Here is a 15,194-nt window from a genome sequence, read left to right on the forward strand (position 1 = left end):
TATATCGTGTTTTTAAGTATATGAACGGTTTTTGTTTTGCAGTTTTAACTAATATGATATAATTTTCAGTGTATTTTCATTTCAATTCTAGATTAAATTTAGCGGATATTATGTTCTTTTCAGTAAAAACATAATGGGAAATTCGATGAATGGAAAGCTAATGAAAAACTGTATCTTCCAGATTTTCTTGTCGAGTGTACAGAACGGCCAACGAAGGAAGTTGGCGTAGTTTCTTAATTCATTGTTTCATTATGGAAATATTGCCAATATTGCAGGTGCCAGATTATTTTTACTTAAACAATAAACTAAAAAGATCCTTTCAAAAGGTGCTATTAACTTGAAATAAAATTACATTAGAATTGAGTAGAACTTATTCAACGTTATTAAAGATAATGCCATTTTGCAAAGTGAGGGAAAAATATATACCGATGGGTCCAACGATTTCTAATTTTATTCTCAACTCTAGCTTTCGTGGACAGTATAACCAAAGATTTTGAAAGTTAGGCTTTGCTGCCCCTCGAGTCTTGACTCAAAACTATCGTTAACTGCACTGGGGTGCTTGTCAATTTCGTCTTCTCCTACAGACCGATACAAATAAGACATCAACGGCTTGTTAACATTCTTTGAAAACGATGTTTAATTAAACCTAAGTTTGTCCCTTTGATCAATAACAAAATTAATTTGCATGACACATTTAGTCGGGCCTTAATTGGACTTCTGATTTTCCCACAAGATTAGACCTAGGTCCCTTATTTCAGCATTATACTCGCCTCGGATACGTAATAATAATTGCAATATTTTAAATCGACTCTAGATTATATATATATATATTTATTATAATATATATTATTATATTATATATATAAACCCCTATATTTAGTATAATATTTTATAATATTAATTAACTGACCGTTTAGTTTGATTATTCCCGTTTTTCTTCTTATCCTTTGTTTTCGTCAATTGCCTTAACATAAATTACAACTCAAAGACCTAGCTATTCAAAGTTCAAAAAGCAATCATAAAAAAATCAAACGTATATAATTCCGTCTTTATTTTTATCGGGGGAATTCCGTTGCATATCAATTCCTGTTTTTCATTTGGACACGCTTGGAAAGCTGTGGGAGTCAAAACACGGACGAGGCGCTTACTTTCACCTAAACCTTTCTTTAAGGTTGATCTATCTGTAAGCTGATTCATTTTTCGTTATAAAATAGAAAGTTAATTGTCGGCACGGAGAATTTTAAATTACCGTTTATTCATTTGTGATGCGTTTCGCACGATGTGGAGTTCGTAGCGAGAAGTCGGATCAAGACGCCTGAGATGTAGAAGAGAAACGGAGGTGGAGGATAGGAGTGATGGAAGGATTAGGGCCCGATGCTTAACTAAAAGTATCCTCCCAATAAAAAATGTATTCTTCCGGTTTTGAAGAAAAAAAATGAATTGCCATCGTTGAAACTGTTTCCCTGCCCCATATCCGTGGTTAATTCACTGGCCACCCCCGATAACAAAAAACAAAACAAAAAGAAGTAAGCCTAACTGAATCTCTCATCCATCAAAGAATAAGTGTTTGCTTATTATTAGACTTATTCCATTAGACCAACTAGCAAAGATTTTCGAGTGTAGATTTAACAAAATCTCTTCCTTCTCCAGCTAAAGGTATTTCATCAGACACCAGTCATAAGCGGGTAGAGCTTAGTTTATGAATTCCTGGTTTCAGCAATGTACCCTTGACGAGGCATTAGAATTCACAAAGTTCACAAGTGAATGTTGCCTCCAAGCAACATTTACACTACTGTATTGTCTTGCTCTTCTTTCTGGTGCTCCGAGGTGTTTCCCACCTCTAAGACCCATAATCTAAATTTTGCCGTTGCTTTAAATCAATTTTAATTCATATATGTAGATTGATCCTACCGGTTTATTAAGACTTTCTTTTTGATAATTCTCTCCCAACAGGAACTTGCACCGAAATGCAGTGGCAATAATTTCTCTCGCTCAATCGAGGGTATGTTTCTTAGACCGATAAACCGACACAATTGACATTAGAATTCCCCGTGCACATGAAAAGTCAAAAGCCAAATTAGAAGTTGAGGATTCGCCTGGTTCACAATGTTACGATATCGTTTTTTTTCTTTTTGTTTTTAAATTTGATAGCGTTTTTCGATGAGATTCCAATGGTTTTCAGTAACAAAAATTTAACAAAATGAAATTAGTTCAACTACCTTGCAACTTAATATCGACAAATGAATAATTTAAGGGGACTATGTTTATGGTGAATACTACTAGTGGATAGGTAGTCCGCCTAGCTATTTGGTAAGTGGATATCTATGGTTGGTTTGATATGGAAGTTTTTTTTTATCACTTCGTTTCGTTCACGTCAATTTTGCTGATATGGAAACAAATAGTTTTTACACAATAAACATAACATAATCGTTCTAAAGAAAGATATCAGTGACTGTTTTTTAACGTCTATTACACATGATTCCTTTTTCCATCTTTGAAAAGGAAAAATAGAATAAATAAGGCATGAATCGTGCACGTCAGGCAAGGTGAACGAAAATTATGAAACCTTGCCACGAGAGTTTTTTGGCCGACAGTACCATCTCCCAAGCCCACAAGGGAACCTAAAGTTCAGTGTTGCCAACCGTATGGGAAATTTGCCATACGCATAGTGTCAAATCTGGGTTAAAAATTTTATACGGTTAGGGCAAGATTCTCAAGTGTAGGATAATTGTAAACCAATGGTAGGTTTAGATCAATATGCTTTTATTAGTATTTGTTTGGGTTATTACATTATAAACATTAATCTAAAGATTTATTTATTTTCATAGCCGCAGAATGTTGGGCCATTTTCAGTTGAACGCTAGGGTAATTTCTAGTCTCCTGTACGGTTAGAGGGGTTGGCATCCAACTGGGACTAAATGGGTTACAACAAACACCTTCATTCTACTTCATGTCACAGAGTTCGGCAAGATGCACCCTCTGTTTGTTTTTGTTGGTTTGTTTTTTTGTTTGGCCTTGTTTTGTTTATTTTTTACATTTTCTTTAACTATATTCGTTTTGGTACGAGTCCTCTGATAAGAATTGCCATAAATAGGCATTATTCCAGTTTTATTACCCGCAGGTTGTTTGAACTTGAGGGGAAAAAAAAGATTTGATAACTATTAGAAGTGTTTAAATGAATTGAAGTTGCAATCATTTGATCGTTAACGAAGAAAGATTGTTAGGGATTATAGAACAAACTGTGAGGAAATACAAGTAAGGACTTTATATTTAAAGGGAGGTTGGTTGTACTATTGGCCTGCTTTAACCCATTTAGTAACTGGTTTAGGTTCCATCTAGCTACTTCTGTTTGGATCTGTTTTAATCCAAAATAGCTTTCGCATTGATTGTTTTTTATGGACATTCAATTTTTGATATGGAGTTCTTTCTCTCTCTCTCCTCTCTCTCTCTCCTTCTCTCTTCCAGTGTTTGCCATTACTCCTGAGAGTTTTACGAGGTAAGTTTTGGGTTTTGGTTTTTCCCGCATTGAGGAAGGGTCAACCGCCCTCAACTTTTAATTTTTTCCCTTGTCCTTGGTTTGATAGTTACACTAAACAAACCTGTCAGCCCCAGACCAACCTATACCCCAGAGGGGGTAGGGTAGGACCGTCAGTGCATCTCATTCGGTGGTGAAACAGTAGGCCATTACCATAATGTTCCTTTGACAGCGGTCCCTTCAGCCCCCTAGCTGCAACTACTTTCATTCATTTTACTGTACTCCATTCATACTCTCTTCCATATTACTGTCCACCAACCTCTCCTAACAAGCGTTTCTTAGTGCAACTGCGAGGTTTTCTTCCTGTTACACCTTTCAAACCTTTTACTGCCAATTTTCCGTTTCAGTGCTAAAAGGCCTTAGTTGCCCCAGCCCCATGCTTGGCATAATGCCAAATTCTATACAAAATAAAAAATCAAATCCAGCTACCTATTAAGAGTTTTAGGTCTTTAGTCTTACTATGTTACAAGTAGTGCTATACTAGACTTTGCTTACAACCTGGACCACAGGAGGTCTGTAGGTCAGGTGTAATTATGGGCCTGGTACACAACTCTGTTTGGGAACCTTGATGGATTAGTTTTGCCCCCTTAATAAAGCTGTTTTATATGAGTAATAAAAAGCCTTTTAAAGCAATTAACCCTCTCGTGCCGTTTAGTAGCTGTAGGACCTGTGTTATGGCGTCAAGAGAATTAACGTGTTGAGCAATGCTGACCAACTTTTGGTCCAATGACCTATTGGTTAAATGAAAATAGTATTTATTTTCTTTGAAGTACCCTCTCACGGAATGTTAAATGACAGACTGGACCGTTATTCATTGATAATGAGGTTTGACCACAACTTATGCTAGAGGGCAGCCAGTTAGGTTTTGCTGTGTGCTCCAATAGTAATGTCTAAATGCTCGTCCCCTCCCCACCCCCCCTGCATCTTTGTTTAGTTAGCTAGGGGGAAATTAAAGCACACGTCATTCTAAGTTTGCTTCACACATGCTCCACTTTTTAAGGGTCGAGGAGTGAAAAAACAATCAAATAGGGCTACTCCAAAATGTTTGGTTGCATTGGGAGCAGTATTAATGTTATGATTAATGTTTTAGTATTTTTTATTGTTTAATATTTGTTCTAAGGTTTAATGATGACTTTTTATGGTCAAATGGCACATCATAGATGAGTGAATGAAATTTTGAAAAGGTTCCGCAAACTTTTTCCGAAATTTTGAGTAATGGAGGGACGATCTGTTTTTTGTTTCATATGAAATGTCTGAGATTTGAGAGAGAGTTTCGCAGTTGGTATCGCTGTTGAGATCGTGTAGTTGTGCTCGTTTTTGGTTTTCCATAAAAGAGATGGAAAGAGAGGGCTTAATTGGTGGATGGATGGTTAACGATTGTTTGGGATTCTGGGCTGTCTTTTGGTGCGGTTGGAGTTGGTCGTTATGATCAGAAGTACTGGAAGTCGGTCAGTTTCGTGATCAGACCCTGTGGTGGAGAGTCAGTTTTTTGGCAGCAGTCTTCAATATATTGATGGTCAGTTATTTTGTGTGTTTTTGAAGTTTTTGCTTGAATTGTTGTCGATATTGTATGTGTTTGAAGGTGGTTGTTGATTTGTTGTGCTTGAGAGTTCTTTTGTGTTGTAGATGAGTTGTGATTTGTTGAGTGTTGTTGGTGAGTTGTCGTGGTTCCTTGGTGTTGTAGATGGTGTATTGTGTTATGTTTATATATTGTGATTGTTTGTGCACAGTGGTCTTTTGTTGTATAGTTATTGAATTGTTGTGTGGTTGCTTCTTGTTGGTTGTTTTGCGTATTGTGTACGATGGCCGTATCCAGCGGGACAGTGCGGCTTCAAGGCCTGAGTGTGTCAAGTATGTGGTAAGTACATGCGTTTGGGAGTTTGAGTTTTTACAGTTTTGAAAAATTGACAAATTTCACTCTTATGTAAAATGTTATGGCCTTATTGCATGTAATAATGGTGTTTTCCCATTGAAATAATAGATAAATATGGAGTAAGTTAGTTGCCAGTTAGTGAATTTTGAACGAAATCCTATGCAGTCATGTAGCATCAGTTCTGAGCAAAGCTGTACAATATGCTGAAGTGTTTGATGGTATATTAAGTAAAACTTATTTTTTTATCTCCAAACTGAATTTTAGTGTTTCTCGGGTGAAGCTTGAACTTGGTGTGTTTTGGAAAAACTGGGTTTACTGTTATTCTGCTGTTTATTGTGAGGAGCTGATTGTAATTTTGCAGTAAAGATCGAACTGGTTATATAAAATCATAAAGAAAGAAGATAATGAGACACCAGGTGAGTGCTGCATCTGGATTATTTTAAAGGTAAGAATAAGAGAATTGTTATCCTTAAGTTAAATGACATAAAAAAAATATGTCATGGGTGCAACCTCGTTTCAAGAATAAAAATACTTTATTGGTTCAGTTTTTCATTAATGGACTGGTGAAAATTTGTTTCTGTATAAGTTTTTAGCAGAATTAAAGAAAGTTAAGAGTGCTATACTTCCATTAGTTATTTAATGAATCACCTTTTGTGTATCACATACTGTACATTTGTTTTATTTAAGAGGGGTTCCATTATTAATGAATGATTTAGTTATTTGGCATATTTTTAGTATTAGTGAAAAAAATGTTACATATCTCTTGAAGTGTTTTTCACCAATTACTGCATGTTATTAGGTTGGTCAAGGAAACCTACATAAATTGCAAGTTAATACTCCATGAGTATGATGAATGAATGGTGAAATTGCAGTGCAGTATGTGGATTATCAGATGCGTATACATCGGCTGTTTACAGTGTTTGTAATTAAACTGAGTGTAATTGTGATTGTTACAGTATATTATGTGGTTGTGAAAGTTTGATAGCATTTATAAACTTGCTACTTTCTAATGATTATTGAAATAACATTTAATTGCAAAGTCGTCAGAAAAAAAATTACATTTTAATTAAGAAAAAAATTACATATTTTAATTAGCAGGATAATAAATAAGACCCTCTTATTGCTATTTTAGAATTATTATTGAAATTACATTTAATGGAAAGTCTTAAGAAAATTGCGTAGTGTAAACACCCTCTTGCATAAAATCTCTTCTTATTGTTCTTGGTACAATTTAAAAGCCTTCAAAGGTTTAACAAAGAGATCGAGACTGGATACAGAATTATATGATGTATAAATTACCTACTGTATGTCATATCAGATATGAAATAAGAATTTGTATTTGTTAAAGATTACTAATATCAAGATCACTTCGTATTTTACAGGTGAGAGAGAAAAACAGCAGGGCTTTAATGTTGCAGCAAGAGGAACTGAGGACTCCAGAGCAGAGCGAGCGAGAGGGCTCAGCTGGTAAGAGAAGATCTTCAGAAGAGAGTAGAGAGCTCAGCAGTAAGAGAAGATCGTCAGAAGAGAGTGAGGAGCTCAGCAGTAAAAGAAGATTCGTCAGCAGAGAGTGAGGGAGCTCAGCAGTAAGAGAAGATGGTCAGAAAAGAGTGAGAGAGCTGAGCAGTAAGAAAACGATCGGAAGAGAGCGAGAGAGCTCAGCAGTAAGAGAAGATCGTCAGAAGAGAGTGAGAGAGCTCGGCAGTAAAAGAAGATCGTCAGAAGAGAGAGAGAGAGAGCTCAGCAGTAAGAGAAGATCGTCAGAAGAGAGTGAGGGAGCTCAGCAGTAAGAGAAGATCGTCAAAAGAGAGCGAGAGAGCTCAAACAGTAAGAGAAGATCGTCGGAAGAGAGCGGAGAGAGCTCAGCAGTAAAAGAAGATCTTCAGAAGAGAGAGACAGAGCTCAGCAGTAAGAGATCGTCAGAGAGAGCTAGGGACCTCAGCAGTAAGAAGAAGATCATCAGAAGAGAGCGAGAGAGCTCAACAGTAGAGAAGATCATCAGAAGAGAGCTCGAGAGAGCTCAACAGTAAGAGAAGATCTTCAGGAGAGAGCGAGAGAGCTCAGCAGAGAGAAAATTGTCAGAAGAGAGCGAGGGAGCTCAGCAGTAAGAGAATATCGTCGGGAGAGAGCTCAGCAGTTAGAGAAGATCTTCAGAGAGAGCTAGGGCCTCGGCAGTAAGAGAAAATCATCGGAAGAGAGAGAGAGAGCTCAACAGTAAGATAAGATCAGCAGAAGAGAACAAGAGTGCTCAGCAGTAAAGAGAAGATCGTCAGAAGAGAATGAGAGAGCTCAGCAGTAAAGAGAAGATCGTCAGAAGAGAACAAGAGTGCTCAGCAGTAAAGAGAAGATGTCAAAGAGAGCGAGAGGGCTCGGAATTAAGAGGTCACCAGAAGAGCAAGCGAGAGAGCTCATAAGTAAGAGAAGATCCATCAGAGGAGCAAACGAGAGAGGTCAGAAGAGAGAGAGAGAGCTCAGCAGTAAGAGATGGTCAGAAGAGAGAGAGAGAGCTCAGCAGTAAGAGATTGTCAGAAGAGAGCTAGGGCCTCAGCAGTAAGAGAAGATTGTCAGAAGAGAGCGAGAGAGCTCACAGTAAGAGAAGATCAGCAGAAGAGAGCGAGAGAGCTCAACAGGAAGAGAAGACCATCAGAAGAGAGCGAGAGGGCACAGCAGTAAGAGAAAATTGTCAGAGAGAGCGAGGTTAGCTCAGCAGTAAGAGAAGATCACCAGAAGAGAGGGAGAGAGCTCTGCAGTAAGAGAAGATCTTCAGTAAGAGAGCAAATAGAGCTCAGCAGTAAGAGAAGATTGTCAGAAAAGAGCAAGAGAGCTGAAGTAAGAGATCGTCAGAAGAGAGAGAGATGAAGCTCAGCAGAAAGAAAAGATCCTCAGAAGGGTGCGAGGGAGCACAGCAGAAAGAGAAGATCCTCAGAAGAGAGCGAGGTAGCTCAGCAGTAAGAGAGATCATCAGAAGAGAGGGAGAGAGCTCTGCAGTAAGAGAAGATCTTCAGTAGAGAGCAATAGAGGTCAGCAGTAAGAGAAGATTGTCAGAAAAAGAGCAAGAGAGCTGAAGTAAGAGATCGTCAGAAGAAGAGAGAGATGAAGCTCAGCAAGAAAAGATCCTCAGAAGGGTGCGAGGGAGCACAGCAGAAAGAGAAGATCCTCAGAGAGAGCGAGGGAGCTCAGCAGTAAGAGAAGATTGTCAGAAGAGAGAGAGAGAGCTCAACAGAAGAGAGCAAGTGCGTTCAGCAGTAAGAGAAGACGCAGCAGAGAGTGAAAGATCTCAGCAGTAAGAGAAGATTGTCAGAAGAGAGTGAAAGAGGCTCAGCAGTAAGAGAAGATCTTCAGAAGAGAGCGAGAGAGCCAGCAGTAAAAGAAAGATCGTCAGAGAGAGTGAGGAAGCTGAGAAGCAAGAGAAAATTGTCAGAGAGAGTGAGAGAGCTCAGCAGTAAGAGAAAATCCTCAGAAGAGAGGGAGTGAGTTCAGCAGTAAGAGAAGATCGTCAGAAGAGAGCGAGAGAGCTCAGCAGTAAGAGAAGATTTTCAGTAAGAGAAGATCGTCAGAAAGAGAGCGAGGGAGCTGAGGAGTAAGAGAAGATAGTCAGAAGAGAGTGAGAGAGCTGAGAAGAGAAAATCCTCAGAAGAGAGCGAGTGAGTTCAACTGTAAGAGAAGAGTCATAAGTAGCGAGAGAGCTCAGCAGAGAAGATTATCGAAGAAAGTGAGGGAGCTCAGCAGTAAGAGAAGATGTCATAAGTGAGCGAGAGAGCCTCAGCAGTAAGAGAAGATTATCAGAAGAAAGTGAGGGAGCTCAGCATTAAAGAGAAGACGTAGTGAAAGCCGAGAAGATCAGCAGTAAGAGAAGATTAATCAGAAGAAAGTGAGGAAGCTCAGCAGTTAAAGAGAAGATCGTCAGAAGAAAAGAACGAGAGAGCCTAGCAGTAAAGAGAAGATTGTCAAGAAAAAGAACGAGAGAGTCAGCAGTAAAGGAGAAGACGTCAGAAGAGAACGAGAGAGCTCAGCAGCAAAGAGAAGATAGTCAAAAGAGAGCGAGAAGGCTCAGAATGAAAGAGAAGATTGTCAGAAGAGGGCGAGCGGGCTTGGAATTGAGAGAAGATCATCAGAGGAGTAAACGAGAGAGCTCAGTGTCATAATGAGCATTTTATACAACTTTTATTACTGTAAGCTAAGTTGCTGTTGAATAAAAATCAGATATGTCTTCAAGTGGTTTTCATTCACCTGAATAGCCAAGTGGTACTGGGCAAGAATGGTCCTGTAGGTTGTCTTGTTGTCTTCAACGCCTGTCTGGGGCTAATGAGAATGCCTTTTTCCGCACACTGTTCAAGCCACCTGAGAAGTTTTCTGACCAGGTTGTACTCCAGTATAGGAAGGTGATAATGGCCCGTAGATTCTCTCAACGCCTGTCCAGGGCTGAGGAGGAAGCTTACTTCAATGTACTCTTCAAGCCACCCGAGAAGTGTCCTCAAAATCGCGCTGAGGACGAAAGACGGACTAGGTGATATTCGAGTATAGGAAGTTGAGAACGTCCTGTAGATTTTCTTCAATGCCTGTCCTGAGCCAAGGAGGATGTTGATGTCCGTACACTCCTCACCCGAGAAGTGTCCTCAGAGCGCTTCAGTATCTGTAAGACATTAGTACTAACTGTTACTCGGGTACTATAAATTATTCACCATGGTGTCCTAGTCTGTTCTTGCCTCACTTAAAGTTGTGTGAACAAAGTAAAACACGAAACTGCAAATATACATGGTCATACAAACATTATTGGTCGCGACCTAGTTACCAAGAGAGAAAGGACAGCAAATAAGTACTAACAACACTTTGACATTACCTCTAGATGTTTTTGCTGGACGTTGTGTACTACAAGGGTTATTTATGATACTAAATGATGGAGGTTTTAAAGTGAACTAAACCTCCCCTACAATATTATAGCAAAGGCAACTGACTACACGAGAGTAAATTGAAAAATGAGTAAGAAAAAAAAATATGCGAATTAAATTAAACTAAATACCACTAAATCAAACTTAATGCGGGATAACTCAAAATTTCCATAGCTGTTTGAACCTCTTCAGAATCTGCAAAGAAAGGGAGAGAGTTCGAAATACATTCAGTGAATGATTTCCTTTCAGTCATGATTTTGTCAAATACTGTAATATCAATTTAATAGTTAACTGGGATTATACCAGTTAACCAGTTAATGTGTGTCTCACCCAACTCAATTTACCCATTACGGTAATATTTGATACACAAATCTCAAGTAGGGGATATCACTCGTAAAACTCATGAAAATAGTAAATTACTCAATTACTCTATACTAGAGGAAAACTGACCCATCTATGATGGGTGATAAAATAAGGGTGCAGAAGTGAAAAAATTTATATGTACTATTTGTTCAGCAATATTAAAATAAGAGCGATTTTTATACATACCTACTACAGAACCTCTTTGTACACATTATTAGTTTGTCCACAACTTAATTTCAAGTTGGCAGAGTCAGTTGCTCTCCTCATTGCCACATACAGTTGGCCATGCGTGAACATGGGTGATGGCAGAAACACACCAACATGATCAAAGTCTGGCCCTGCAACTTGTTTGCAGTGAACGAGAAGGCCAGTTGATGGGAAACTGCCTGCGCCGTAACTGGAACGGAAACTGGTTGTCCAAAGGCATCAAGAGGAATGGCCGGGGGATGAACAGACCTTTGCCAGTGGAGGGCCTGTTGCTATCACTGCTCGATGATGTGGGAGTTTAGCTCCATAACGGTGTACTTCGTTCCGTTGCAATGTCCATTGGCAGGATCAAAATTCCGAAGCAACATTACCGGGCAGTACTTCTTCAACGCTATTTTGTGCACTGGCAGTCTGATGGATTTAAGTTATTCGAAAAATCTTTGCAGATATTGATGATAATTTTCATCATCTATTGTGTCCGAGCTGAAATATTCGCGACATTCTCCGGGGAAGTTGTACAGAAATTATGTATGAAAAATCGTAAAGTAACTAAGTAATACGGGAATAACCAGCCTCGTTTCACGGCCAGAAACAGCCTCCGTTTCAGAGAATCCCTTCTCACCCTCACCCCCTACAAAGGGGGGGGGGGGGGGGTAGGTGGATGAAACCCCATTACAAACCACCTGAGGGTCCCCACCATAACCCTGCCAAGTTTCATGCCCATCTGACCAGCCGTTTGGCCGTGATTGAATGACAGACAGACATTACGCCTATTATAGTAAGATTATGGGGACTTTTAGATTTGCTACAACAATACAGAAATGGAGAGATCTTTTATTCAATCCAAGGTACCAAAATTTAGTCCATGATATTCATTCGCGCCGAGAAAAAAAGAAAAAATGAATGATTGACAAAAAACTTATACAACGCAAGGAGGCTCTTACAAAAAATTTTGCAGATTAACACCAAAATACCCATTCTCGATGCATGGGAATTAAATTGAGTTACCTGCTTATATAACTTTATTAATTCCACAGTTTTGGACTTTACAACACTATAATAATAGACTACAATCGAGAACCTATCGCTACCAATAAAAACAAAAACTACACTGGTACAGAGTCTCATACACCAGTTGAAATACCCTGAGAAAGACACGGAGAGAATTGTATACAGGTGACAGACCATGGAAGTTCACAAGGTAGGAGTGGCTATAATTACTTAAGAATAAAAGGGCTGTTGTATTTTGTATTTGCCTTTCGTACTACGTATAGTCAAGAGGCTCTTAATTGCAGCTACCATAAAGAATGGGGGTATGGTTACGTGTAAATATTGATTTGATTTAACTTGATTTTACCTGTTAGGAAAATACTTCAGTCATTACCCCTGTATTAAGCAATGCCTCAAAATTTAACTACTTTAATTTCAACGTTCTTGAAAATTTGGAAACATTCCAACTTCAACGAGAGCAATTCAGACCAAATTCCTAGTGACGCAACAATGAGCTTACTATAGACCCCACGCACTCACCCGAAAAACTCTCTCTCTCTCTCTCTCTCTCTCTCTCTCTCTCTCTCTCTCCTCTCTCTCTCTCTCTCTCTCTCTCTGAAATTACGGTCATTTAGGCCTTGATTTATACTTCAGAAACTTATTTGTATGTTGTGTTTTCTTTTGAGAGTAACATAGTTTAGTAAGGCAACTAGTGATATGAACAAGATTTTTTGCAGCATAGTAGTATAGAGGGATTTCTTTCTCCCGTTTTCTTCATTTGGCTTAGTTGGACAATGACAGCTGTCACCCGGTTCGCAGGTGTGTTTGACCTGTGCAATTGTGGCGACTAAGTACATAATTGTAAACGGCACTGTAAGAATGCAATTGCATTGAGACTTCACAATACGTATATAACAAGAAAGCGACCAACTGTCTCCGGACCAGTTGAAATAGGTGACAAAGTTACAGTGACGCAGCAACCACTTCAGTCACTGAGAAAAATTAGCTTTGACAGCACTTGACGTGCGAGGTCCCCGATGGTATCCTGTCCTCCCCGAACCTTTCAAATCTATCTTCAGTGATTGGAAAATACGTGGAAATTCAAGAAGGAAAAAAATAATAAAAATAATTGAGATTGGGGTGGTGCTTAATAGTGACATTTACGTGACGTCAAAGTCACTCTCTCCAATTGGTATCATAGTTATTGGAATTTCTTTTTCAAGAATAAACTGACTAAACTAATTACTTTTCGTACTGTACTATGCTAACAAAAATTACGGTAGGCTGTGAATATGGCTGCCAGAATCTCAATACTGATCAGACTATTCTTTAAGAAGTTAATCCAAAAAGTTCTGGTGCTATTAACATTTAATTTTTACTGCCAGGTAAACTAATAAAATCCTCCTAAAAACAAAGATTAAGCTGATGTCTAACTGCTTTATATGACATTTAAATTACCTGTGGAGGATTAGAAAAAGTAATACGGAAAAGTTCCTTGAATTCACTTTCACAATGATCTAAATGGGAATCATGTGTAAGGTGAAACACTGAAATGATTGCCACGCAATATTGCAGCTATCAGGTGGATTAAGTTAAAAAATAATTTATTAATTTATGCCACGATTCATAACGCAATACTAATGCTTCACTGAAAATAAAACTACAACCTCCTTGAGTGACCTATTTAAACAAAATATTCTACTTAAATATATTACTTGCAATTAAAAATATATAGAAAAAAACATGAAAGATTGTTTTAGATTAGATAGGTTTCTCAGTAAATTATTATTTCTAAACGGTTAATTTGTACGAGTTTTAAGCTTTTTACAAATATAATAATATTATTTAGTGCCTGCATGCGGCCATCTGCGTTTGGCTTCATGATATAAGTTGTGTACAGTGGTACCTTGACATACGAAAGTCTCACCTTACAAAAAACTCAAGTTACAAAAGCAAATTCGAAGATTTTTTTGGCTCTACGAAAATAGTTCAGGTTACGAAAGGTTGTTGCTGTAAAGTCCCAAGATTCGCCCGGACCAGCAATAATAATTTTAAAACTCGCGTGCCGCCAACTGAGTAGACTCGCCACCATCCTCCCGCTCTCCCATTGGTCCTGATGCTAGTCACGCCCATAAGATCCTGCTCTCCTATTGGTCATCTCTCCCGTCGTGCTCTAAGTAAAGTCGTCTTTGCCCACTGCTTCACAGCTTCGTTTGTGTACGCACACGGAATTCGTTCGTTCTCTACGATTTCGTTTATTAACGAAAACAGTTCATTAGTGATTTCGTTGTAGTACTACTATATCGTGTTTGTGTGAGAACTTGAGTACATACGTAATACTACTACATAACTTAATTACGTACAGTATATACAGTCATGGGTCCCAAGAAAGTTGCTGAAGTTTATGGAAAGAAGAGGATGCTTTCTTTGGAGACAAAGATGGAGATCATTAAAGAATATGAAGCTGGCATGCAGTGAGTGTGATCGCTAAGGAATATGGCCGAAATCCATCGACGATAGGTACCATCCTTAAGCAGAAGGAAAGCCATCAAAGCAGCTATACCTTCCAAACCAAGGGTGTGACTATTTTGTCTAGCAGAGGAGCAATGTGCACGACAAGATGGAGAGGCTGCTTCTTGTCTGGATAAAATCGCTGGTGACATGATAACCGAGACAGCAATCTGCCAGAAGGCCAGCGCTATTTTCGGCGATTGATTGCCCAGGCCGAAGACAGCGGAGAAGGGACATAGATGCCAACCCCGGGCTTCAAGGCTTCGTTGTTTTTGATTAAGCTGATCTTGTGTCAGCACGGGCTCTTGTCCACAGAGCAGCCCGTAATCAAGGCTTCTTGGGGGTGGTTTGAAAAATTCCGGAAACGGACTGGCATCCATTCAGTTGTGTGGCATGGGGAGGCAGCCAGCTCGGACACGAAAGCGGCCGAAGCCTTTATTAAGATGTTCGACAAGATGACAATCAAGGAAGGCTACAGTTTCAGCAAGTCTTCATCTGTGATGAGACTGCCCTTTTTTGGAAAAAAATGCCTCATCGGACGTGCATCACGGAGGGAAGAGAAGAAGCTACCTGGGAATAAAGCCTATGAGATAGGCTTACGCTCGCACTTTGTTCAAATGCCAGTGGGGGGATTGCAAGGTGAAGCCCCTACTTGTGTATCATTCGGAGACTCCTTGAGCCTTCAAGGCCCACAAAGTGCTAAAGGAGAAGCTTCCATTGATGTGGGATGGCTGATGCGAAAGCCTGGGTAACGAGACTTGTTCACGGAGTGGGTAAATCTGTGTTTCGGCCGACAGTGAAGAAATTCTTGGAAGAGAAGAGCCTC

At 39.1% G+C, this 15,194-nt stretch overlaps 1 protein-coding gene across 2 annotated transcripts in view; it reads right to left on the bottom strand.

The window, feature by feature from the left end:
• LOC135220992 (uncharacterized) overlaps positions 1-15,194 on the bottom strand; it is a 145,809-nt gene that overhangs the window by 67,148 nt on the left and 63,467 nt on the right. The gene's annotated exons all lie outside the window — the stretch shown is intronic.

This window comes from Macrobrachium nipponense, chromosome 2 (assembly GCF_015104395.2).
Source record: "Macrobrachium nipponense isolate FS-2020 chromosome 2, ASM1510439v2, whole genome shotgun sequence".
NCBI classification, from domain to species: Eukaryota; Metazoa; Arthropoda; class Malacostraca; order Decapoda; family Palaemonidae; genus Macrobrachium; species Macrobrachium nipponense.